Source organism: Cavia porcellus, unplaced genomic scaffold (genome assembly GCF_034190915.1).
Source record: "Cavia porcellus strain 051 isolate PalLab524CR breed Dunkin Hartley unplaced genomic scaffold, mCavPor4.1 scaffold_6, whole genome shotgun sequence".
Taxonomy (NCBI): Eukaryota; Metazoa; Chordata; class Mammalia; order Rodentia; family Caviidae; genus Cavia; species Cavia porcellus.
This window is the reverse complement of record NW_026947489.1, coordinates 11431993-11457244: the sequence shown is the minus strand read 5'-3', so window position 1 is coordinate 11457244 and position 25252 is coordinate 11431993. Positions and strand designations below refer to the sequence as shown.

The 25252-nt window shown below is 38.8% G+C and overlaps 1 long non-coding RNA gene across 2 annotated transcripts in view; it reads right to left on the bottom strand.

The window, feature by feature from the left end:
• The window catches only part of LOC134476237 (uncharacterized), a 74460-nt gene that overhangs the window by 9537 nt on the left and 39671 nt on the right, over positions 1-25252 (bottom strand). Inside the window, exon 3 of one of the 2 annotated variants that reach the window (XR_010047810.1) lies at positions 18260-18355. The exons of the other annotated variant lie outside the window; for it this stretch is intronic. This is a non-coding gene — a long non-coding RNA (uncharacterized LOC134476237). The remainder of the gene's footprint in view (positions 1-18259; positions 18356-25252) is intronic. 2 annotated transcript variants of the gene reach the window in all.

The window sequence follows — 25252 nt, the reverse complement described above, 5'->3', positions numbered from 1 at the left end:
GTATTTAAAGACCAATTAAAACAAGACCTAAGTTAATGTATCTCTCTGATTACATATCTATTTGTGTGTTCATTAAGGTCAGTTAAGGTTATTCAGGGATTATTTTGGGGTCTCTATGAGGAGAGGTCTTTTCACTCCGCTAGTTTTCTCCTCTACCAGTTGTGTCAACTTCCAGAATGGGTCACAGTCTTGTCTAACTGTATCTAACTGTATCTGCCTTCAAAAGGACATTCTCTTCTTCAGTGATCCTCCTTTTTGCCAAATGAATATTGCTTGCTACCTTCTTATTATAGACAGCTAAGTTAGGTAGAAATATTTTAGGCAGTCAGACAGGGCTGGACCCTCAGAGAGCCAGTGTAGAAGATGGGATACCTTGCAACTGTCGGGGAGACAGACACATCCACTGAGGGCCAGACCTCAGGCAAAAGATGAAATGAAGGAACCCACATACTTCCCCCAGAGATAAACAACAGTGATTGATAATCTAAATAGATATCCATCACTCTGGGAAATTTAGGAAGAGGCACTGACCTACCTCTCCAGGGAAAGCGTCCATTCTGTTTCTTATCTCCTCATGTGATTTGATTCCCCATCTGGTCCCCATTTAATCAGTATTACCTGAGCAATTACGCTCACAATATTATTGGTTGACCATAGTTTTGTCTCACTTCATGCTCATCTTGGAATTTCCCATTTTTCCCTACCTTGGACCTAACTCACCTCAAGGTTTTGATCTATAAAAATCCCTTGCAAACCACTCAGGACACCTTCTATGTCTTTCAGACAAAGAAGCTTTTTTTTTTTTCAATAAGTATATTCTTCTCCTTATCCCTATTGTTCATAAAATTCATTCTTCAGTTTTAGAGAACATGAACTCATACCAGACACCTAGCAGGTGGGCAGGTTTTTCCTGTGTATCATTTGGAGGTCTTCCATGAAGATCATTGGACGGGGTAAGAGTTCGGATTTGTTTCATAGATTCTAGATCATGACTCATATAGGTAACCAAAACTTACCATGCTTCAAATTTGGTTATGTCTTTGCCTATTGCTTATATTTGTTTATGATTTGTCTCTTTTATAGTTTTGTTAAAATGATGATAAATGTAACTTAAAAACATGGCAGGGTTATAAGGTTACAATACATCTTTAATGGGACATTTTTTATTCCAGTTTTGTTTTGGCACATGCTTAGTTTGAACTAGATGCTGAATTTACTGGTATTCCTTGCTTGATTTTACACAACAGCACTAGAAAGAGTAACGCTAGAATGCCCCCTAGTGGATTTTAATATAAAATTCTGTAAAATGGGTCTCTTAAAAATGAAATCTAGCTCTCATACTTAGAAAGTACACACACCTATTAATAAATCACAGGACTCCTATCAGTTAAAAGATGCTCGATCCAGGGACATTCTTAAGACTTGAAGGACAGGTTTCACTGAGACAGACTGGCTCTGTTCCTCCTCTGCACTCTTGAGGAAATGTCAAGTCTGTTCTGCCTTGGTTTCTTTTCTGATGTGACCTTCTGTGAGAAGACAATGTGAGCTCTTGAGATCCCCCATTTCTCCTTTCCAGGCTGAGAATGATAACTCACAGCCGTGTTGCCTCAATAACTCACTGTGACCATAAGAAAGACTTCCTTTCTCTGATCTGAGTTTGCTCTTTTCCAGATACTTTGTACTTTCCTTTTTAGAAGCATGTAAGGTTAGACAAAATAGAACTCTAAAGTATTCCAACATTTCCCCCTTATCCAATAACTAAGTTAAGATGATCGAAAATGAGTGTTTGCTAATGCCAAAGACAAGGGGGTCCTTTTAGATGAGGGACCCATACACATCTCCGGGTCAGATGAGACATCAGAATCTTGCCCACCCAGGAGAACACACAAAGCTCTGCCCCAGCTGAGTGTTCTGGGCAGTAGGCTTCCTCAGGAGACTGAACCTGAGACACTGAAGGAAGAACTGACTTGGGTTAAACCAGAAGGAGCAATTTTTCCAAAGTACCACATTTAAGGGACCAAAATACATTTAACTTAAGGAAGGATGTCCTATGTTTTCTCTCTCCTCCTAGGTCCAATTATCAGGTATGTGTATAGGAGAAAAATACCTTGATAATAAGTCATGGACCTTAAAATCTTTGCTTTAAATTTATAAACTGCTAAGTAACAATTTTGCTTAGGCTTTTACCTATCCCATAGAGAACTTTGAAAATAGTGGCTAATTCAACATTCTTAGAGAAGCGGATGGAAAGATTTCCCCAGAACCTTCTAGGGAATCCCCATTGAAGCTAATGGCCAATGGAATGTTAACCAGAGAAACAGCTAGATTCCTTTCTGGAGACAGATCTCTGATGGCACAGACCATTAAAACTGACAGCAACTGAGTGCCATCGCCAGGGGTATTCTCTAATGAACACCCAAAAGTTCCTTAGTGGAAACCAGCTCTCAATTACAAAAGGTCCCCACTTATCTATCATACTTATTTCTCTCTTCTAGTAAACTAGAAATTCCTTTTATAGCGGCTATCAGGAGATTGATTTACGTGTGTGCCTTACACATGCTAAGAGTTAAAGAGATTTTAGTCAGTGTTTTCCTCTCATGTGTGCAGAAAAGACTAATAATTAAATATGCCTTTACTAACATGTAAAATGTGATTGCTAGGTAATATATATAGATAGATATATAACCTGTAAGCTTCAAAGATATAAACATTTAAATAAAGCCTAACCTCTTACTGCTAGGAAAGTTGCCTAGATGACTAATTAGATAGATCACACAAGTGTCATGGGAACTTCTTTGTCTTGGAGTCCAGGACAGAATTCCTCAAGTCCATTGTTGATTCTATCTGTCTCTACAGGTGATTTCCATACAGGCTGAGAAGCTCTCCAACTCTCTTTAGCTTACTTTTTGGTATGTGCCCTCTTTCATAGAACAAAAACAATAATTTAATAGAAAGTAATGCTGTCTTCTCTACACATTACTGTCACAGTTGAGACCAATTGTAACGTGCTTATAAAAGCAACCACAGGAGTAAGTACATGAGCTCCCCAGGGAGATGAGATTGTGCACCAATGGAAAGGTGGGTAAACTGATCAGATTTTGTCTTCTGGTCTCTTTACAGATAACATCCACCTGCCTTGGAGTGGAACAAACTTAAGGAACATCATGAGGGTATAGAAATCAAATAGAAATGAATGGAGGTGCCCATATTTTCTTTTTGAATTTCAGACATGAGGAATTCAATGTCAGAATCACTTACTCCTTTGAATGTATTCATGAGCACTGCTGAAGGTCTGACCCTCACATATTACACATCACGGTTTACCCTCTAGAGCCAAAACTAAATGAAAAGGGAAGTATTAATTAGGATGCTGAATCATACTGTAGGAAAGAAGGAAAATAACCACAATTTTCTGACGTTCAAATGTTTTTTATAGTAAGAACATTTGTTATTTATGCTCAAAGTATAATTATAATCCATAAGAGACTACCCACATTCACATCTTTTTCTCTCAGGGTGATCTAAAACAGATCAAGTTAGTTCTAAAAAAAATTTCAGACCACTTTGATAAGTACATTGAGGTCTTTAGAGGCCTTACTCAGACCACTAAGTTAGACTAGAAAGATGTAATGTTAATCTTCAGTGAAACTTTGACTTCTAATAAGAGACAAGCAGCATTACAAGCTGCTATTACATTTAGGAGTGAATATCAAATTGTTAATTTTAACCGGCCAGAAGACTAGCAGCCAGAAGAACAAGCAGTTCCTGCTGGAGTCCAATCAGTTTCTACTCAAGACCCCCCTTACACCCAGATGTCATATTGGATTCCTGAAGGTCTAAAAGGACAAAAAACAGGCTTTCTAACTATTTTAATTGTCAACTGTTTATCAAGCAAAAGATGAAAGCCCCGAGCCTTCCTTGATCATTTATAAGACATTCATTAAACATATGTCCATAGTGTCTGATGTGATAGAAAGACAGATTATCCTTAAAGACAAATTTATTACCCAGGCAACCCCAGATATTAAGAAAAAATTACAAAGAGTAGCTCCAGAAAGCTCTCTTGACGCTCTAGTAAAAACTGCCTCCTTAGTATTCTATAACTGAGACTGGGAAGAAGCCAAGGAAAGAAAATAAAGAAACCAAACCTCAGTTACCTTTGTTGCAGCCTTAAAAAGAACAGACCCTAAATCTGCTACTGGGAGCTCCAAAAAGAACTCAGCACCTGCCACTCCTGTGGAAAGCCAGGCCACCTTCAGCGGGATTGCTTTAGAGGCTCAGTGACCTGACTGAGAAGGTGGCCCCTGGAGGCAAGACTGCACTCCTGCACCCAGAGGCAGAGGCTCCAGCTCTCAGATTCATCCTCCCAGCTGGTCTAGCAAGACTGAAGAACCACAGGGCGCTCTTTCTCCCTCTGGCCAGACTGTCATCTTCACAGAGAAGCCCCAGGTAATCACGGTTATTGAGGGCAAATAAATCAGCCCATTGTGGACACCGCAGTCCTTCTCTCTAATCCTGGCCTTCCTTCCAGCCACTGTACCTCAGTTGAAGGAGTTACTGGAGAAGAGATAACTCGCTATTTTTTCATAACCCTTAGGATGCAACTGGGATGGTTTTCTTTTTACATATTCCTTTTCGATTATGCCTGGAAGTTCAGTTTCCCTCCTGGGGAGAGATTTCTTGTTTAATACTGTAATCTACACGAATCCAGGACAGGTATGCTGCCTTCCTCTCATGGAGACAGAAATAAATCCTGAATAATGGAAACGAAAGGTAGAGGAAACAAGAGCTGTACTAGCACAGACACATCTCAAAGGTCCTGTTTCTCCTCACCAGAGACAACATCCTTTAAGATCTGAAGTTACGAGAGGTTTATTGCATAGAATCAATAACCTAAGGGCTCAAGGTTGACTTGTAATATTCTGATCTTTGGAATTCAAAAACCCAATGGGGAATGGAGGTTGGTACAGGACCTATGATTTGCTAAATGAAGCAGAAATATCAATTCACCCAGGAGTGCCTGAGCTGCACACTCTCCTTTCTCAGGTCTCAGAAGATGCCAGTTGGGTTTTCAGTGTTAAATTTAAAAGAGTCTAAAGCACAACTTTGCAGCCTTGAGGTGAAATATTTATGCCTCATCATATTCAAGGGACTCCAAAGGCTAGGGGAAGAAAGAATTAAATGTGATCTTTTATTACCTGCCTAGATGCCCTTCAAAGTGGTGGTAATTCACTGAAGAGAATCCAAAAGGGAGTTGATAAAGGATCTCAAGGTAATCAGCTGGCTCATGCAGTGGCAAAAAGGCTGCTCATGGGTCCCACCCTTCAGGCTCCCCTGACCTATGAAAGGTCCTGTGATCATGTGTGCCCCAAATATTCTAAATCAGAAATTGAATGGGCTCTCCATGGGTGTCAGTTCCTCCCATCAGGATGGTTATAGTCAGACAATGGTAAATCACTCCTCCTTAGTGATAGTCAACAGAAAATTATTAAGTATTTATATTAGACCTTTCACTTGGGGAGAGACAAACCCAATAGATGGCCTCAAAGTTATTCATAGGAAAGGGGCTTTAAAATATAGGTAAGGTCATTAAAACAAGTGAACTCTCTCTCCATGAGTTTTTTGTTTGTTTGTTTGTTTGTTTGTATATAGGAATGCTATTGATTTTTGGGCGTTGACTTTGTATCCAGCTACACTGCTGAATATGTTTATTACCTCTAGTTGTCTTTTAATGGAGTTTTTGGGTCTTCTATAGAGAGTATCATATCATCTGAAAATAGTGATAATTTAACTTCTTCCTCTCCTATCTTTATTTCTTTCATTTCTCTCTTTTGTCTTATTGCCCTGGCTAGTATTTCTAGAACTATATTGAATAGAAGTGGTGATAGTGAACATCTTTGTCTTGTTCCTGATTTTAAAGTGAAAGCTTTCAGTTTTTGTCCATTTAGTATAAGGTTGGCTGTTGGTTTGTCATACATGGCCTTTATAAGATTGAGGTAGACACCGTGTATTCCAAGTTTTTGAAGGTTTTTTTTCATGAACATGTGTTGGACTTTATCAAAAGCTTTTTCTGCACCTATTGAGATGACCATGTGGTTTTTGTTTTTGACTCTGTTGATGTGGTGTATTACATTTATTGATTTGCATATGTTAAACCACCCCTGCATTCCTGGAATGAATCCCACTTGGTCATGATATATAATCTTCTCGATGACATGCTGCATTTTATTTGCCAGTATTTTATTGAGAATCTTTGCATGAATTTTCATTAGTGAGATTGTCCTATAGTTTTCCTTTTTGGTTGAGTCTTTCTCTGATTTTGGTATGAGAGTAATACTTGCCTCCAGGAATGATTTAGGGAAGATTGCTTCTTTTTCAATTTCATTGAAGAGTTTAAGTAGTATTGGCATTAAATCTTCTCTAAATTTCTTGTGGAATTCAGCCATGAATCCATCAGGACCTGGGCTTTTCTTTGTTGGTAAGTTTCTAATTATGTTTTCAATTTCAATAGCTGATATAGGGTTATTCAAAATTAATATATCTTCTTGGGTGAGCTTTGGTAGTTCATATGTTTCCAGAAATCTGTCCATTTCCTATGTTTTCCACCCTATGTGAGTAGAGATTTTCAAAGTAGCATTCATGATCTTTTGAATTTTCATGGAATCTGTAGAAATTTCCCCCTTTTCAGTCCTTATTATGTGAATTTGAATTTTTTCTCTTCTTCTTTATACTGTTAGCTAGAGGTTTGTCAATTTTGTTCATCTCTCAAAAAACCAGCTTTTTGATTCATTAATTCTTTGTATTTTTTTAGTTTCAGTTGCACTGATTTCTACTCTAATCATTCCTCTCTTCTATGAGCTTTGGGTTTAACTTGCTCTTCTTTTTCTAGAAGCTTGAGGTGAAGCATTAGGTTATTTGTGCTTATTCTTTTGATATGACAATTTATTACTATATATTTCCCTCTTAAAACCCCTTTCATTGCATCCCATAGGCTACAGTATGTTATTTCTGCATTTTCAATGAATTGTAGGTATTGCTTTATTTTTTCTTTAATTTCATCTGTAGCCCACTGGTTGTTCAAAAGGTTGTTATTTAATCTTTCCATGTATTTATGCAGGTTTTCTAATTTCCTTTGCCATTAATTTCCAATTTCAGTGCACTATGGTCAGATATTACCCATGGGATAATTTCAGTACCTTTGCAGTTACTTAAGAATGTTTTATGGGATAATATATGGTCTATTTTGGAGAATGTCCCATGTGCAGCTAAGAAGGATGTTTATTCTGATGTGGTTGGGGGAACACTCTGTAAACATCCACTAAGTCCAATTGCTCACAGGTATGATTCAGTTCTATTATTTCTTTGCTGACTTTTTGTGTAGTTGATCTATCTCTTTGTGACAATGGGCTATTAAGGTCCCCATTATAATTGTGTTCTTGTGTATTTGGTTTTTCATATCCATCAGTATTTGTCTTATATAGTTGGGTACTCCTGTATTTGGTGCATATATATTTATAATTGTTAGTTCTTCCTCTTGAATTTTTCTGCAAACAAGTATGCAATGACCTTCTTTATCTCTTTTAATCATTTTAGGTTTGAAGTTCACATTATCTGCAAATAGGATAGCTACCCTGCTTTTTCCTGGGTTCCTGTAGCATGGAATACTGTTTTCCATCATTTGACTTTTAATCTTGAGTTTCCTTTTGGGTCAGATGTGTTTCTTGTATACAACATACTGTGGGATCTCTTTCTTGATCCATGCTGTCAACCTATTTCTTTTAATAAGTGAGTTGAAGCTATTTACATTCATGGATAAATTTGATATGTACTGGATCAATTTTCCCATGTGTTGTTTGCCTTCTGCTTTACCTCTTGTTTAATTGCTTGTCCTACCTGGTGGTTTCTTTCTGTTGTCGTACTGAGGATTCTGGTCATTTTTATCTCTGTCAAGTATGTTTTTCCATACTCTTTCTAGGGTTGGTTTGGTAGAAGTGAATTTCTTCAGTTGTTCATATCATGGAAGTATCTTGTTTCTCCATTGAATTTGAAGGAAAGTTTTTCTGGGTATATCAGTCTGGGTTGAAAGTTGTTTTCTTTCAGTGTTTGAAATAGCTCACTCCAACCTCATCTTGAATTGAGGGTTTGTGCTGAAAAGTGTGCTATTATTCTAAGAGGCTTTCCTTGACAGGTGAGTTGTATCCTTTCTCTAACAGCTTTTAGTATTCTGTTTTATTCTGTATGTCTGAGATCTTAATTATTATATGTCTGGATGTAGACTTATGTTGGCTGTGACTATTTGGCATTCTATTTGCCTCACTTATCTGCATATCAGATTTTCCCCCATGTTTGGGAAATTTTCTTCTATTACTTCTGTGGATATTTTACATATATCATTTGCATTAACTCCTGCATCTTCACTGATGCCTATTAATCTTATATTGTTGCTCTTGGCAATAGAATTTTTTTGTTTCTTGGATGTCTCTCTGAGTTTGTTTTATGAATTCTGTTTGTTTTCTATATTGTTCATTTAAGGTTTCAGTCAATTTCCCATGCTCCTGTACTTTATTCTCTCTTTCTTCTATAGCCGCGCTTAGCAACTCCTTTACTAATGTTGTTACTTCTATCTTTACATGGGAGAATACTTCTAATTTAATTTCCTCTATAGCTTCATGGAGTTGTTGTTTTTTTGGTTTTTTTTTTTTATTTCATTCACTATCTTTTCAGAGCTTTCCCGTGCTGCTTTTGAAGTCCTCTATTTTAATGACTCCTGTACTTCCTCCAGGTGGACTCGATGTTTAAGATTGCATTTTGCTTTTTCATTTTGCCATTTTCCCCTTTTGAATTAATATTTGATCCTTCAACCCAACTAGTGTCAACTGTTGGTAGTATGTATCTTGGGATCCTAATATAAAGTTGATATTTGTCCAATTGCTGGGTCCCTCAAAGGTGGGCCAGTCACCTGATTTCCCACAGCAGGGCCTGTTGGGTGAGTCCCATATTCTTCCTGGGCTGACAAGCCTAGTAGTACTGATGTAGGTCAACTTTTAATTCTTGCTATTACTTTATCTTCAGGATATTCAAGGTCACCAAATCTACCTGTCTATAGTGTTTGTGTTGGCTGAGGCCCTGCTGTGTCCCTATTGTTGTCCTGTGTGTCTCATAAGCCTTTTTGATATTCTCCAAGTTGGGGGAGTCCTTATCGGCATACTCCTCATCATGCCTGATGTTTTCTGTGTTTAGAAAGGGGTCATCCACGCTCTTGTCAGACTCACCAATGTCTTACAGTTAGCTGGAGGGAGCTTCTGGCCTTATTTACCCACTGTACAGCTCTATTTTAGGGGCATACTCACCACACTGACTGGAGTCTGCTGAGATCTTCTTTTTGGGTGAGGCAGTTACTGAATCTCCCTTCAAATAGCACAGTTAATCTGCTGTACTCCAAGGTTCTGGCAGAAAGGGTGGGAGCTGAAGATCAACATCAGTATTAGGTCCAGGAGGTAGGGAGTGTCTCTGAGGGACCAGCAGATATCCTGTGTCTGGGCGTCTTCTGGGGCGTGGGACATGATCCCAGGGCAGCATGGCATTCCTCAGTGCTGGCTAGAGTCACACCTATTTTTACATTTTGAGTGATGTTTCAAAGCTTCCTTGGTATACTGGGAATCACCTGTCCCACTTTTGGCTCCCAGGGCAGACTGGTGGCAACTGTTTGCCACTTGGAGCTCACTAGGTGTGGGTCAATTGGGCCAGCAGGGACTCTGTGTGTCCTCTGGCAATTTCAGATGCAGAGTGCATTCTTACTGTCTGGGAGCGAAGTTCTAAGGCTTCCCCGTACACTGAAATTCAACCTGTGCACAGTCAGGGCCTAGTCTCTCTTTTCTAAATTAAGAAGTAAAATTAATGGGACAAGGCATTCTCCAAATTGTATGGCATTAGACATTCTAACAGAAGCACAAGGGCACTTGTGCAGTTGTAAAAGCTGAATGTTGTGTGTACATTCATGATCCTTTTACTAATATTTCAACAACTGTTCAAGATGTCAGACAACAAATTAATAACATGTCACACTCTGAAATTCCCTAGACCTTATCCTTACCCTCTTTATGGGAAGCTATTACTGGCTCCTCCTGGTAGAAACCTTTGTTAACTGTCTTCATATTTATCCTGCTGGTATTATTTGGTCCATGTGTACTTTACTGTTTCTTAGGCTTTTTCTCTCTAGATTTAAAGCTATAGGCTTACCCAAGATGAGAATGCCTGGCATCTATCAAGAGCTGTTGGATAGACTCTCTGAGAAGTATCTCTGACTGCCAGTCATAACTATGACCCCTTTCAGCCTGAGAAAGCCAGATTGGCCATCATCCATTGCTGCCTCACAGTAGTTTGAGGTACTCCTTCAGGGGCAAGAATATTACAGACAGCTAAGTTAGGTAGAAATATCAAAGACAGCCAGGCAGGGCTACATTCTCAAAGGAGCCAGTACAGGGGGACAGACACATTTGCTGAGGGCCAGACTTCAAGACACAAGATGAAATCAGTGGACCCACATGCTTCCCCTAAGGATAAAAAACAGTGATTGATATTCCAAATGAGTGTCCATCACCTTGGGAAAGTCAGAAAGAGTCACCCACTCAACCCCCTCCAGGAAAAGCCCGTTATGTTTCATGCCTACTTGTTATGTGACTTGCTTCTTCATTGACCCCCATTTAATCAATGATACCTGAGCAGTTATGCTCACAATATTATTGGTTGACCATAGTTTTGTCTCATATCATGTAAGTTCCCATTTTTCCCCACCTTGGACCCACCTCACCTCTAGGTTTTGTGATTACAAAAATCTTTTGAAAAGGCAGAGTTCTTGGAAATCCACTTCGAACTCCTTCTGTCCATTTCAGACAGAGGTTTTCTTTCCTCAATAAATATATTCTGCTCTTAATCTCCACATTGTTCCTAAAATTCATCCTTCGATTTTAGAGAACATGAACTCGTACTGGACATCTAGAAGGTTGGGAGTTTCTTTCCCCTATGTCAATAGACTTGATGTTTTATGTACTTCCTGCCAGTGGTCTCCAAATAAACTGTCACTACACAGGGTCCAAGGAGGTCTCCAAGGTAGAGGGGGAACCTTGATTCACCACGCCCACGGGGCAGGTTGCAATTTCACTGACTTCCATCACAGGAAAAAAAATTTCAGGATTCATGAGAAAAGGTATAAGGGATTAATTAGGAAGAGTTTTACAAATACACACTCAAGAGGTAGATAGAGTACATGCATTCAAGAAGAAGAGAGAAACCTTATGGCTTCCAGCTGAGTGTGCTCATGGGAATTTGTGAGTGGCCCTAAAATAAGTGATCTAAGGTGCTTAATCTGGCATCAGTACTGTTTTGCCCATTTGGTGGGCTATTTTAAAATGTAAACTGTGAGGTGTATTTGAAGCTGAGTTAATCCATTCTCTTAGTAGTTATTTGTCCGAGGAGGGGGTTGGTAGAGGGCAGAAATTTACAGGTGAAATGCTCAGGTCCAAGGTCCAATTGACACACATAGTTTTTAAGGCCCTTAGGAATTTTTCCTCAAAGGGGGAAAAAACAGCTTGAATAACTTTTGTGTTTTGAAGCTGCAGTTTTTCTTCTTAAGTGCAATTTTAAGATTATAATTGTCCTTGTCTCTTTTTATCCATCTTTATTTCTTTTTATTCATCTTTATTTCTCAATATGATTTTTACTAATTTTACATACATTTTTCATTTTCATATCATATATCATTTTTATGCATGCTTTATTTCCTTTTAATTTCAAGGCTGTTTGTCTCCCTACTGTTTTGCCTTTCTAGGAAATTCTTTGTGATTTTAGTCTCTAACTAAATGACTTTAGTGTCGCTTGGGCAACTGTTCTGAAAAGGCGAGGAATTCATTATCATGCATAGAAATCAAACCAAAAACTCTGAGGAGATTGAACTCCAAGCTCAAAACTCTCATGGATCACTCTGTGTGGACAGAGCCTACATCCCATTAACCTCCTTCTGGGTCATGAGCAGTGGGCTCTCTCCAGTCTGTAAGAATGGCAAGGCACTTTGAAAGCAAGTTTTCCAGCCATCTTACAAGGGAACAGGAAAGTGAGTTCTCCATCAGGCCTCCGCCAGGTAATGAAGAAGAACCTATAGTCTAAATCACATGGCTTAACTCGATAGGGGAGAAAGCCAGGTAATCACATGGGAATGAGGAGATCCACTAAGTGAATTTTATAGTGAAAAAGTAACCTACTTTGAATCTACTTTGAAGTAACCTTTTACTTTCAAATGTAAAAACTTTCAAGAGCAACTCTTTAACTTTTTAAGAATCATTTTATATCCTCACATCTTGGTAAAATTTATTTTGGTAGTGAATTTATTTTGGTGAATGTGAATGCTAGTATTTTGTTGCCTTAAATGAGACTAAAGCAGTGTACTATGCATCTAAAACATCTTTCTGTCAGCAGACAAAGTCCAGGGACATCCTCAAAGCAGAAACTGGGAAGCTAAACCCACCTTATCTGCAGAATAAGTTTGCTGACTTCTGTAGTGGAAAAGGAATTTTCAGGACTAGTCAGTCTTGTAATCCACCAACAAGCCCCTAAACTCGAGTTCAAAAAATGAGACAAAAACATATTTTAAAAAGCAGCAGTGATTTATTTTATTCTGGGCCCCGCGGCATAGTGAAGTTGCAAAAGCTGTGTGTCGCTCCTCCATACTTGCAGCCTTTATGTACATATCACAGTTTACAAAGTAAGAGGTTATGGGCCTGGATCAGGAAATCTGCTAATGAGGAAGATCTTTGTTTTCCTTAGCAGAGAACAGAGAAGTCTAGCAGTAAGTAACAATCTTTTGTTAGCTTATTTTAGTACCACATCTATTATTTGTAGAGAGCAATACTGGGTAACATATCAATTAGGTTAGGTTCCCAGGGATTTACAATTCTTTACAGAGGAGAGCATTGATTAACATATCAATTAGGTCATCCCAAGGAGGGAAAAACGCATAGAGAACAGTATGGCCATGTTACAGGTATTTTGGATTAATACAAATATAACGAAGCTCTTTTTGCTAGTGTACCGAAGTCAGTAAGAGGCACAAGAGAGATTTATTTAGGAAGGAAAAGTATGTGCTCAAGAGTGGGCATTCAGAAGATAACATTATCTTGTGGAACTGAGCACATTTGTGCTTCTTTGAGGGGGTGGAAATCTAAGGCATGTTAGAGTATATGAGAAGATCGATCTTGGTCTTAGATAACGGAAAAAGAGGAAGAATGGCTCGTCATGCTGAGGGGTAACGGCCTGTTTTACAGATAAAAGGTTCATACCCAGTTCTGTTTTGTTTTTTCAGATCAATGATCTAAGCATTTTTTACATTCTTTCAAATGTTTCCTTTATTTTAAGATCAAGTTTCTGCTTTTTTACTTTATGAACTAAGTTAGATTACACATTTATTTACCTTATCCTTAAGCAGTTTTGGGTGTGGCCTGGAAGCAAAGAAGCATAAATTAACCCAGGGAACACAGAGACGGGTCCCCGTGGTAAATCTGCATCCATCAGCCACGATCTTCTATAAAGTGCAATTTATTCACTGATTTTCTTCATATCTTTCCTGCTTGTCTTTATTTCTTGTATCTGACTTTATTACCATTTGCCATCATTTTCCACATCTTTCTTCCTGTCTTAGTTTAGGCTGCTAAATAACAAGATCCCTGGACTGGCTGCTTTAAAGAACATTTTTCTTACAGTTGAATGAAAACAAGTGTCCACAGCGAAGGTGCTGACAGATCTAGGGTTTGATGAGGGCCCCTTTCCTGGTCTATAGAGGGCCCTGCTCTAACTTAACATGGTGAAAAAGCCAGCTCTGCCAAACTCTTCTTACATGGAGGGTGTTACAGAATCTAATCCCATCCTGGGACCAGCCCTGTCGCCTCCTTTAAACGGAGTCACCTCCCACGGCCCCTGGACTCCTAACACAGCCCATAGGAGTTAAGGCTGCCACATGATGTGGGGAAATCACAGATGCACTGAGCACAGCACAGTCCATTCGGAAGGAAGGTTTTAATTTTTTGCCTGCTTGAACATTCTCCTGATTGTATCTTGATTATGACAAGACAGGTACAACTCATCAATATGAATTTTAAAATATAAGCAAATAAGTTCCAGCCAAACTCTGAACAGTTTTGTCATTGTTGTTTCTCATGGGATTTGAATCTATATTTTCAAATTAATCAGACCATAATTTCTTTTTTACTATTTTTGGCCATTCTTTGAATACTCTAAAGTATGAAAGGAATAACTGCCAAATATGAAGCTTCTATTTATCTTTTAAAGATAATGTTAAAATCTCAATTTTTATTATTGTTTTGCTTTTTAAATATTTCAGGAAAAATATATATTTTCCAATGGGAAAAATTATACCGCATATTTCTTACCCTCTATGATTCTGTACCCAGATAGATCCTTGATAAACCTAGAATAATTGGAGATTTATAGAAATACAAGGCTTTTATCAGCTATAGAAGCTAATGTGAAACCATGAAATGATAAATGAAAGATATCAAAGTGCATTATAGTACAAAAAATACAATTACTATGAAAAACTATAATAACTAAAACAGTCTTAAGATATTTTGTTTGGAAAGTCGGTACATATTCAGTGGTAAATTTATAAATTTTACTTCTAAAATATGCCATTAGGAGTTTAAAGAGCTACAAAGAATATAGGTTTAATTTTACTATGTGGCAAATGTTGACCTTTAAAAATCTAACTAATCCTATTTTTAAGGTGTATAACAGAATCTGGATTCCATGATGATTAGAGATTTCCAACACCTATTTTACAAATGCACAAACCAACTCTTCTTAGCATTCAGCAAAGTTAGATCACTCCTTTATATTTTTGAAATTATATTTATACCCCACTCATCTGACAGAATTTTATTTCTTCTGGGTGGACCCAGCATTGTAGTTATTGATGGTTGCTATAGTTTAAATATGGGTTTTCCCTCAAAGATTAAAATTTTGGTCTTCAGAAGAGAGTGCTGTGGAATTTTAATAGGTGTGGTCCAGGAGTGGTCTTATGTCATAAAGGTCACAAAGGGTGTGGTCTTATAAAGGGGATTGGGGGACCTGGGTTAAGTGATTTGCTCTGCTACACGCTCCTACCATGATGTGCCATCTTCTTTAAAAGCCCAAAGCAAGCTGGGGATTTAGCTCAGTGGCATAAGTGCCTGCCTTACAAGCAGGCAGTCATGAGTTCGATCCCCAGTACCAATAAAAAAGAAAAAGACAAAAAAAAAAAAAAAAAGCCCAAAGCAAAGCTAGCACTAATGTTGGGTTGAAAAGTCTAGAACTACAAACTACAATGAAATTTTTTTCTAAATAACTGCCTCAAGCATTTTATTATAGTAACAAACTAACTAAAGCAATAGTACATAGTTGATAGTCTTCATAAGATTTTATTGGAGATGCATATTTAATGAGATGGATGGTGGTTTCTCAATTTTTTCATCACTTTGTGAATTGCTATTACATAATTGTGAAATAAGAGGTTACCGGAGCTTCACTGTTTGGTGGCGCTGAGTCTGAAGGGTAGAGGAGAGACTTCAGGCCACAGCGCGAGGAGTCCCTTTCCTGCAGCTGACTCTGCTTTGAGCCAAGAGGAAGAACAGCTGCAGTTTTACTGGTCTTCAGCTCCTCTGCATGAGCTCATTGGCATTTTCTGTGAAACATTTTTGCATATCTAATTGTTTATTTCTTCCTGTAATTTGCCTCTTCCTAGAATTTGCTGGTGCATTTATTTTATCCTGCTGTACTCTGTGTATTTGGTGAGGCTGCTTGAATTCTTCTGGAACAAGGTAGGGCATAAATAAATAAAAGTACTGCCTCCAGAGCTGCCTCTTCCCCTAGCAGACTTCCGGCCCGGAGCCTATGGGGATGCTACTTAATAAATTACTGATTGCATGTATCCTAAAGGTAATGGAGCTCCAAAGGTGCAGAATAAACCACCAGAGAGTTGTTTAAGCCCTAGGAAAATCTGGCCCGATACATTATTCCAGATCTATATTTATGTTCATGGCTTACAAACCACCCCAGGGCCTTTTGGGATAAGAAAACCAGCATGAATCTAAGAAAATATTATTAAATAGATTTATTTTGGGTTTCAAAAGAGTGTATGATCCTCTGGAGAAGCACTGGAGGAGAATGAATTATCTTCTGCAATCTCCAACACTTGTCTTTTTAAGAGTCTCTCATTGAACCCCTGGTGCCCACCCTAACAGTTCCAACTACTCCTGTTGCTATAGTTACAACAATTAATTATATGCTTAACTAGCCTTACTAGTACATTGCAGCTATTCAATTAAAATCTGATTTTATTCTTCCCATACTGTCAGGGCTTTTTTCAGCCTCCAGCTCTGAAAACTGCCCATAATGTGAATTGAAACAGTACCAGAAGTTGTTCAGTGCATGTCCCGATGGCACATTTGTCTAAAACTTGATGGGACGGGGCACCATTGCCTTGACACAGACTTTAATACAAGAGCCAGAACAATTGGGAGACTGAATTTAACAGCTGAGCAAATGACTGCAGGATGATATGAAGAGTTTTTTCCCCCTTCTTATTTTAATAATATACTTAAATTGGACTGGGCAGATACAGAATTCCTAAATTAATGCCTATGGCTGACCACTGTTTTAACATCTAGAGACCCTCAGTGTCCCCTGCAGCTCTGACAGGATAAGAAGCCCCTGGAGGTCAGGTGGGCATGTCAAAGTTCAGAGAATTTTGGTCTCTCGCTAAGTGCTGGAAACGTTTTAGTTGGAAATATTTCTTTATTACCTCTTCTGGTGGCTATCAGTGTCAGTGTGAAAACCCAACACTTTCACTCACTCAGATGGATGCAAAGCTTGCAAGACATCCTGTCAACTCTGCATCAGTTTTGAGGACAGAGTTGTTTGATAAAACCCATTCCAATAAAGTTGAAAAGTTACCAAAGACATCCTATCAATGTGACTAACACTATGCTTTTCTGATCTGCATTCTTATCTTTAATCATTCTACCTCTTGTGACAGTCAAAACTGAAAAATTTCCACCCCGAGGTACTGTACTGAGTGATCACCACCTTACTTGACTTTTGCAGCTGTGGAAACTGAGGCTCTTAACACTAAAAAACTCCTCCAAGAGTACTAAGTTAATGGCAAAACCAGCACTGCAACATTACTGCCTCTTTCCCCTGCCTTGAGCTTTTCCTCTTTTGATTCCTTTTAACACCTTTTAACCTGATCTTCTTTCTTGAGTGATCTCATGAACACTCAAGCTTCAGTCTCCGCTTCTCTGAGGGACTTTCCAGTCCCAGGCCTGACTTCTCTGCATCTGTCTGTAATACTTGTCCTCACTTCAACCCTGTTATAGGATGTGTTCAAAGCAGAGCCGTCACCTCCTCTTCCTGTGTATGCTCTATGAATCCATCTGTCTGACCACTCTCTCTATGCAACCCACTTTTCTTCCTGTCACAGAGCCCTGAAATCTCAGAAGCCTCTTTGATCTTCAACTTTCATCTTCCTCAAATTCCTATAAGCAATCACTCACTAAAGTTTAGCCCTTACGTTGGTTTATTCTCACAGCTTCTGTTGGTCATCTCCTCACTGTGTACTACACAGGCTGCTGGATCCAGCACTGAATGCAATGGAAAAACCAGTCCTTTTCTTTGACAAGAAACTGCAGTGCATAAAGCTTCCTGGACAGCTTGCCACCCTGATCCTATCATCGTCTGTCCCTTCTCATCCCTTCCGGTCATGCAGAGATTCTGTGCCACCTTCAGTAGGCTCCACATCTTCTGTTCACTAGAACTGGACCTCATTCTCTGACCTATTCTTGCATTCCATTTCCCCAGTGAACGAATCTTTCTATCGAGGGCATCTACAACGTCCTTCAGAGATACATCCTTTTTCTTATACAAAGTCAGTACATTATAGACACTTAATATATTTAATCTGAAAATTAAAATAGGTTTTTAAATGAGCTATTTTTTAGATATTCCTCAACTGAATTTCCCAAAATGTGTGTGTGTGTGTGTGTGTGTGTGTGTGTGTGTGTGTAAAGTTAGATGAGAGAGGGCAACAAGACATACAAACACACGCTGAAGCAGACTGACTGTGTTTTATGCTGTATTTGCATTTTCCCAATAGTTGACAAAATATTCATTGTCTTGTATCTACAAGGCATTGCATTAGGTATAAAGTATTACTTACCCTCTAAACAAATATTCATCAAGTGAGTCAATGAATGGATAAGAGAATTAATTAATCCTCTTGTTTATTTACTCATCTTGGGGATCATGGTAGGATCTGAGAAGAAAGTGATATTTTTATTATTCATGTGTCCCATAAATATTAAGTGACTATTTCTTATGTGCTGGGCACCATGATGGATGCTGAGGACATACACGTGAAGAGTACAACGGACAATGATTCTCTTCTAAAGGACCTCAGCCTCTGATGGTGAGGGCAGGAGGTGTTGGGCATGAAAAGTCCATGAGCTACTCAGTCCCACCGAGCCTGGAGCTTTTGCAGAGTGTTGGTGGCTCTGCCAGAGGCAGGAAGAGCCCCAACATGAAGGATCTATGAGATGCTTCTCTCTGGGTCCTCCTGGAGCCTGCTGACTCCACAGTGGCCTTCCCTTCACTCATTTCTGACATTGTGACTTTCTGATTCCCTAAAAGGATGACCGCCCTTCCCCTTGTGCCTTAGCAATGAGGCACTTCTAGCACTCAGTGGAGCGCCCTCATGTATCAAACTCTATCCAGAGAGGAGACAAGAGCAGTTTATTCCATCCCGTGTTTGCTCAGGATCTAAAGGGCCATCTTTAGGAAAGACAAATATTTGCCCAGGAAAAATCTGTGACACTGGTGACATTCCTGGTATGGTCCTCTGGTATTGCAGGTTTCAGAGAGACTCCAGAATCCCATATTCAATTTGCAGTAGTTGATGAGTTTATGAGAAGAGGTTTAATCTCACCAACTCCCCTAGGAAAAAATAAAATGTGAAAAAAATATTCCAGTGATTTCTTATGCATCACTGTTAGTGCTGCTGCTGTCTCGAGGCTGTTTATCTAGGTCAAAATTGCTCAGACAGGAGGATGTCTGAGGTAAATTTGTGCTCTTATCTCCGAGGACAGCAACTGGGGAACATGCATAGGATCACACACAACCTATAGTGCCTCTCACCTCTACCTTGCTGCTTTGGAGAAATTGTCTCCCTGGGACCCTGGCAGTATCTCAGTGGGGGCACACATCCTAAAACTGCTTTAGGCTCAGGTCTGAAGGGGAGCTACTCCTGGAAATTCCTGAAGATCCTGCAGGGCAGACAGGGATGTCCTCTTATAGCAGGCCCAACTAGTGTCTCTAGTGGCCCGGAATGCCCCTGGAGCTAAACAATGAGCTTAAATTTGAAAACCCCTGTTCCCCAGTTATTCTCTGTTCTCTAGGGTATACAGCACAATCCAAGCTCTTCTTTATTCCCAGGACCTCAGACATCAAGTCCCTTTGCCTGTCACAGACCCCAGAAGCAGGAATGACCTCCAGCTCGAGTCCCTTTTCCTGAGCTGTCTTGAGTCAGGTGTCACTGAGCCCAGCTACCCGCCTCCTCCCCTCTCTCGCTCTCTGAATCATGATTTCTTTCTCAGGAGGCTTCCTGGCTCCGCATGTAATTAAACTCTGAGTGTTCCACCTCCTCTTTCACCACTTTTGTTGAATCTCTGGATAAACACATTTCTATGATTACAAGCAGTTTAAGCAAAACACTGCAGTGTGATGATTTCAGGGAATTTGTTTATTCATCTTTGTTGGGAAAGAGCTACTTCTATGAGTTTTGCTGCTATGAGTTTCACATTCAGCTTGGCTTTTTCTCAAAGATGTGGGCCAGAGATAGGCACTAAAATTAAAGGTAAAAATTTAGCTCACTTAAAGGATATTCAGTATAAGGGGTTAAAACTGTCATATGTCTTCTTCAAAGAACTTGCTATGAAAGAATATGGAAATATACTAGAAAAAATATATTGCTATGGAAATATACTAGGAAAAAATATTTGCTTTGTCATAAATTGTTCTAAGTCTCAAATCACCAAGAACAGTGTACTTAACAGAAGATGCCTGTGATACAGGCTGAGTGTCTCCCATCAAAATCTGTATGTTGAATTCCTCAGCTGTGTTGTGATGGTGTCAGAAAGCGGAGACTCTGGGAAGTATTAGGTCATAAGAGTACAGGCTTCAACATTAGGATCATTGTCCTTATAAAAAAGGCCCAAGGGCATGGCCTTGTTCCTTTTGCCCTGGAAGGACACAGGATAGCATCCACGAACTGGGAAAGGAGCATCCTGCTTCCAACCAATAAGAAATAAAGTTTTATTATTTTTATTCATCACCCAATCTATAATATTTTTGTAGCACAGCACAAATGGAGTAAGACATCATGTGAAATTTGTATCTCAATCTTTATTTCAAAAATTACATCCCAGATGCATTTCATCTGGAGTTAAAAGAATAGTATCTGCCATCCTTCACCCAGTACTAACTGCTTCTTAAACCTCATCAGGGGTGGCGATAATGCTTCCCCAACAGGAATGAATCTGATGCTAATCATATATATCAGTGGCTCTTATAGCTGCTTCACAGAAGCAAGGAGAGCTTTGCAAATTAGTTGCTTCCCATTTGGGAAAGGTATGGGATGGGCTGGCATCACAGACATCACTGAAACTCACACAGTGTTTTTAGGATTGTTAATTAACCTAGCAGTCCTGTTTTATCATTTCATCAGAGGATGGTTTGGGGCTAGAGCCATCCTGAGGTGAGGACTTCTGACTCAGCTGATTAAAACTGGGCTTGTCAGATAATTACAAAGGTCAAATAAAAACAGTGTCTAATGTTACTCCTAAAGGTAAAATTGTCACAAAAGTTTCTAAGAGATATTCCAGTCCTTGGAGATAAGAGCTAGGAATTGATAGAATTTAGGTTCTTGGAAGAGCTTGTCATTGTAGATGAAAATTTCTTTCTTTATGAAAATAGAAATAAAAATACTTCTCTCAAAGCAAGGGAAAAACTAATGTATGTAAAGGATAATGCCCAACTGATTGTAGGTGTATAATAAACTTTCATTTACTCAAATCTGTACATTTACTAGAAAATTGCTTCTTTGGGAGGGCCAAGAATCAACTTCTAAACTGACTCTGCATTTTTCACTCTGCAGATAATGCTAAGTAGGCTGCTTTCAGCTAAAGTGGGGCTCACATGTGTGAGTGTAGCAGACGGAATGCGGCAGATACAATAGTGATCCAGATTCATGTAGGTCACAAAACCTGAAGGGAGTCCAGTAAGGACATGTGAAATGTTAGCTGTATTCATTTATGGCACTAACATTTATTTAGCACCTATGTATGGGCAGAGTTCAATACAAACAATATATAGAGAGTGACACAAATCTCCTTTCTCTGTTCTTCAGATAGCTTACACGGCAGTAGAGCAAACAGATATGGAGACTAAATAGATGGCCAGGACTGTGATGCTGAGTGATCTGGCTGCTATGGTGACACAGGTGTCCTTGCTCCTAACTCTAGGAAATCCTCAATCAGCGAACCCACTTCTCACTAAGGTAAACCACCCAGAGGCAGAGCAAAAGGTGACTGGACAGGGCACCAGCAGTATGGCATTTGCAGGAAACACTAGATATTTTATTCTGTCATAATCCCAGTCTTCAGGGAAATAGTGGCTCCCTTCCTCAAGTCCAAGTAGGCATCATGGAAGTGTATAACTCTAATCAATCACCCAACATTACTAATTATAGAGATTGCTAGAAAGAAACAGCACACAACCTCTTCCCTGGGAAGGCTAAACTATTCCTTTGTCAGACAGAGCATCTCCCTGATTATGTCTTCTCTTCGCTCCTGGTCATCACCCTTCAACTCCAATATGACCTAGTTTGGCCACTGACTTGAGCACTCCTGAGTGGTCAGGAACCACTAAAGATCATAGACAATTGAAGAATCAGTGTGCAGTTCTTCCTGAGATGACAGGCCACACACAGCAGAAAGGAGTGGCAGCCTGGGATTTGAGCACTGCTGAAGGTCTTGTTAGTCTTTGAATGGAAAGATGAGTGACCTTCTCAAGCCCCCTCTTACGCACTCCATAAATACTTGGTGAGATTACTACACACCAAGCATACACAGTACTAGGTGCTGAGTTACACTGGTGAGTTAAAGCAGACCAGGAACCTGGCTCACTGAGTTTATAGATCTGAAAAAAATTGAACCAGAAATCAAGTGAAACAAGAAAGACTGGTTCTGCATAGGGAAGACACAGAATGCCATAAGATGGAGATTCCACTTGGCTGGTGGAGAGGAGGAGTGTCCCTTACCTAAGCTAATGAAGACAGCAAGAAAACAGGAAGAAAAGAAGGCTTGGATGGAGAAAGCGTGGTTTATGCAAGAAGTAGAAAGGACCCAGCAGAACTTTAGTACAGATAACAGCAGGGAAGGAGAGATGGTGCCAGCTGAGGCTGCACAGGTCAGGAAATCTGTGGTGGGACCTTCAAGGACTTCACACCAAGCCAAACACAATTTGAGAATTCAACTCACTGGTTTTAGAAATACTAATCATTGTGCCTCAGGCTTCTTATAAACTTTTTATTTTGTTATAACGAAGATCCAAATATATCTCTAAGTATTTAGAGACATGTGAACATGTATTTCTTTAAAAGTTCATTTGTTTATGTACAACTTGTAGATTAACAAATGTTTTTTATGGCTTAGATAACTGCACATATCTCAATATAATTATATTATGTAAAACCCATATTTTTCTTTTGTGTTGAAGTCAATATTATGATTTACATAAAATTTTGATTTCTTACCATCAACATTTTATTTTCATGCTTATATTGTTATAATTTTTAATTTGGTGGTAATTTTACTATAATTTATATCAAAAATATACCATATTGCTGTGAGCTTCTGATTGTGACATATCAGATGGACTATGCCTTGTCTAATAAAGGATATCATGAACTATAAAGTAAATATGTATACATATGAATACAGATACACATATACATATATACAGGTATATATACAGATATATATATAAGAAAAAATATATATATGTGTGTGTGAAATAACAAAAACCGATCTTCTCTAACATTTCTCCTATTTCTCCCAATGGCAACATGTTGTAAAAGTATAATAGGTGATCAGAACCCAGGTATGACAGTGATATAATCAAGATACACAGCATTTGTACCAGACAGGGGTCTCCTATGCTGCCCTTTCATAACCATATCCACTTTTGTCCAGACCCAAACCTCCTTTAACCCACAAGGCAGTGTCTCCATTTCTGCCATTTTATTTAACAATTATAGAAATGGAATCACACAGCTCATAATCCTTCACTCAGCATAGCTCTTTGGAGTGTCATTAAGCAGTTGTACATATCTGTAGTTTGTTTCTCTTTTTTTCTAAGTAATGTTCTGTGGTGTGGACTTGGCACCAAGATTTTTTAATCGTTTATGCACTGAAGGATAACTGAGATGGTTCCAGTTTTCAACTACAACAAATAGAAGTACTATAAACATTCATGGGCGCATTTCTGTGCAAACAAAAATCTTCCTTTCTTTAGGACAAATGCTAAGGAATATGACTACTGAGTCATATGCTAATTATATATTTTTAATTTACTAAAATGCTTCCCAGAGTTTCTGCATCTCCATTAGTAATATAAGACAGATTTAGTTTTTCACATCTTCTCCAGTATTTGATATCTTCACTATGTCTTATTTTAGTCATTTAACAGTATAATGATAGATTCTTGTAATTTGGGTTCACATTCTCCTGATAGTTAACTATGGAATATCTTTTCATATGGTCATTTATTATCTGTATATCTACTAGGTAGATATAGTGCTAAATATATTGCTTAACCTAATACTATTAATAGAATATTAAGAATTTAGAGGTCTAAACTCATGCAGGATATTAGATTTCAGGTTTTAATTGTGGTTTCTTGTTGCCCCCAAGAGCTTTTGTGCTATTGGTTTTCTTTTCTTTTTTTATTCGTACTTTGTATAGTTTTAGTACCAAGTGATACTACTTTTATAAAATGGATTAGGATGTGTCCCTTGTTTTCTGTCTTCCAGAAGAGATTTCTGTGGAACTTGTGTTAATTCTTCTGGAAACATTTGCAAACTTTGGTAGACCCCAGTGAACTGAGCCAGAAATTGGAGGGATTAAATTAATTACTGAAAAAATATTTACAGAGTGACTCGAATTCTCTATTTAATATTGGATGAATTGTGGTAGGTTGTGATCTTCAAGGAGTTGCAGTCCATTTCACCTAAAATGTTAAATAGATGTGGAAAAGTTGTTTAGATCCTCTCTCATTTTGACCTTCCCAGGAGCTGTAGTAATGAGACAAGAGACAGCTAAGGAAAAGACTGGAGAAAAGAGGGGGAGCCAGCCTGCCTTGGGCCCCCTTTCTATGCTGGATCTGAGCATAAGGAAAGTAAGAAAAAGCTGGGAAAGGAAGAGAGAGCCCATCTTCCAGCCTCCTTTCTGAGACCAGAGTGGTCTTTTGAGTTAAACATTAGCTTAACCAAGCATAACCCAGGTCTCATTCCTTTGTATACAAAAGTCCCCAAGTATACTGCACCCTTGACCAATTCTCAACCCTAGTCACCATGTCACTGGCTATGCAGATCTTTCCCACCCTCCCTGACTCTTGTGGGCTTTGGACACTATGACAGCTCATCGAAGGGCCATAAAAGATAAAACATTCCACCACCCAATAGAGGGTCTTAGATAAACCCTTCATTAGGACATTTTATACATCAGAGCAAACCCTCAATTCCCCCCAAAACCTATGATTAAAATCCTCAAAAAACACCCCAGCTTGGTACTGTCATACTCATCATCGGCCCACTCCCACCCTGTGGAGTAGATCTGATCTTTTCTTTTTCATATAAATCATTGATCACACTGCCACACTTAGGTGCCTGCTCAATTCTTCATTTAGAACATCAAGAATCTGGAAGAGACCTCAATCCAGTGACAGCAATAGCCTCTATTTTATTTCTGATAAATTTCCCTTTCTGTATTTCACTTTCTGTACTTATTTTTCATCAGTGTTGTTTGAAATTTATCAGTTTTAGTGAAACTTTCAAAGAACTATGCAGCTTTTGGTTTTATTGAATTTACTACTTTTC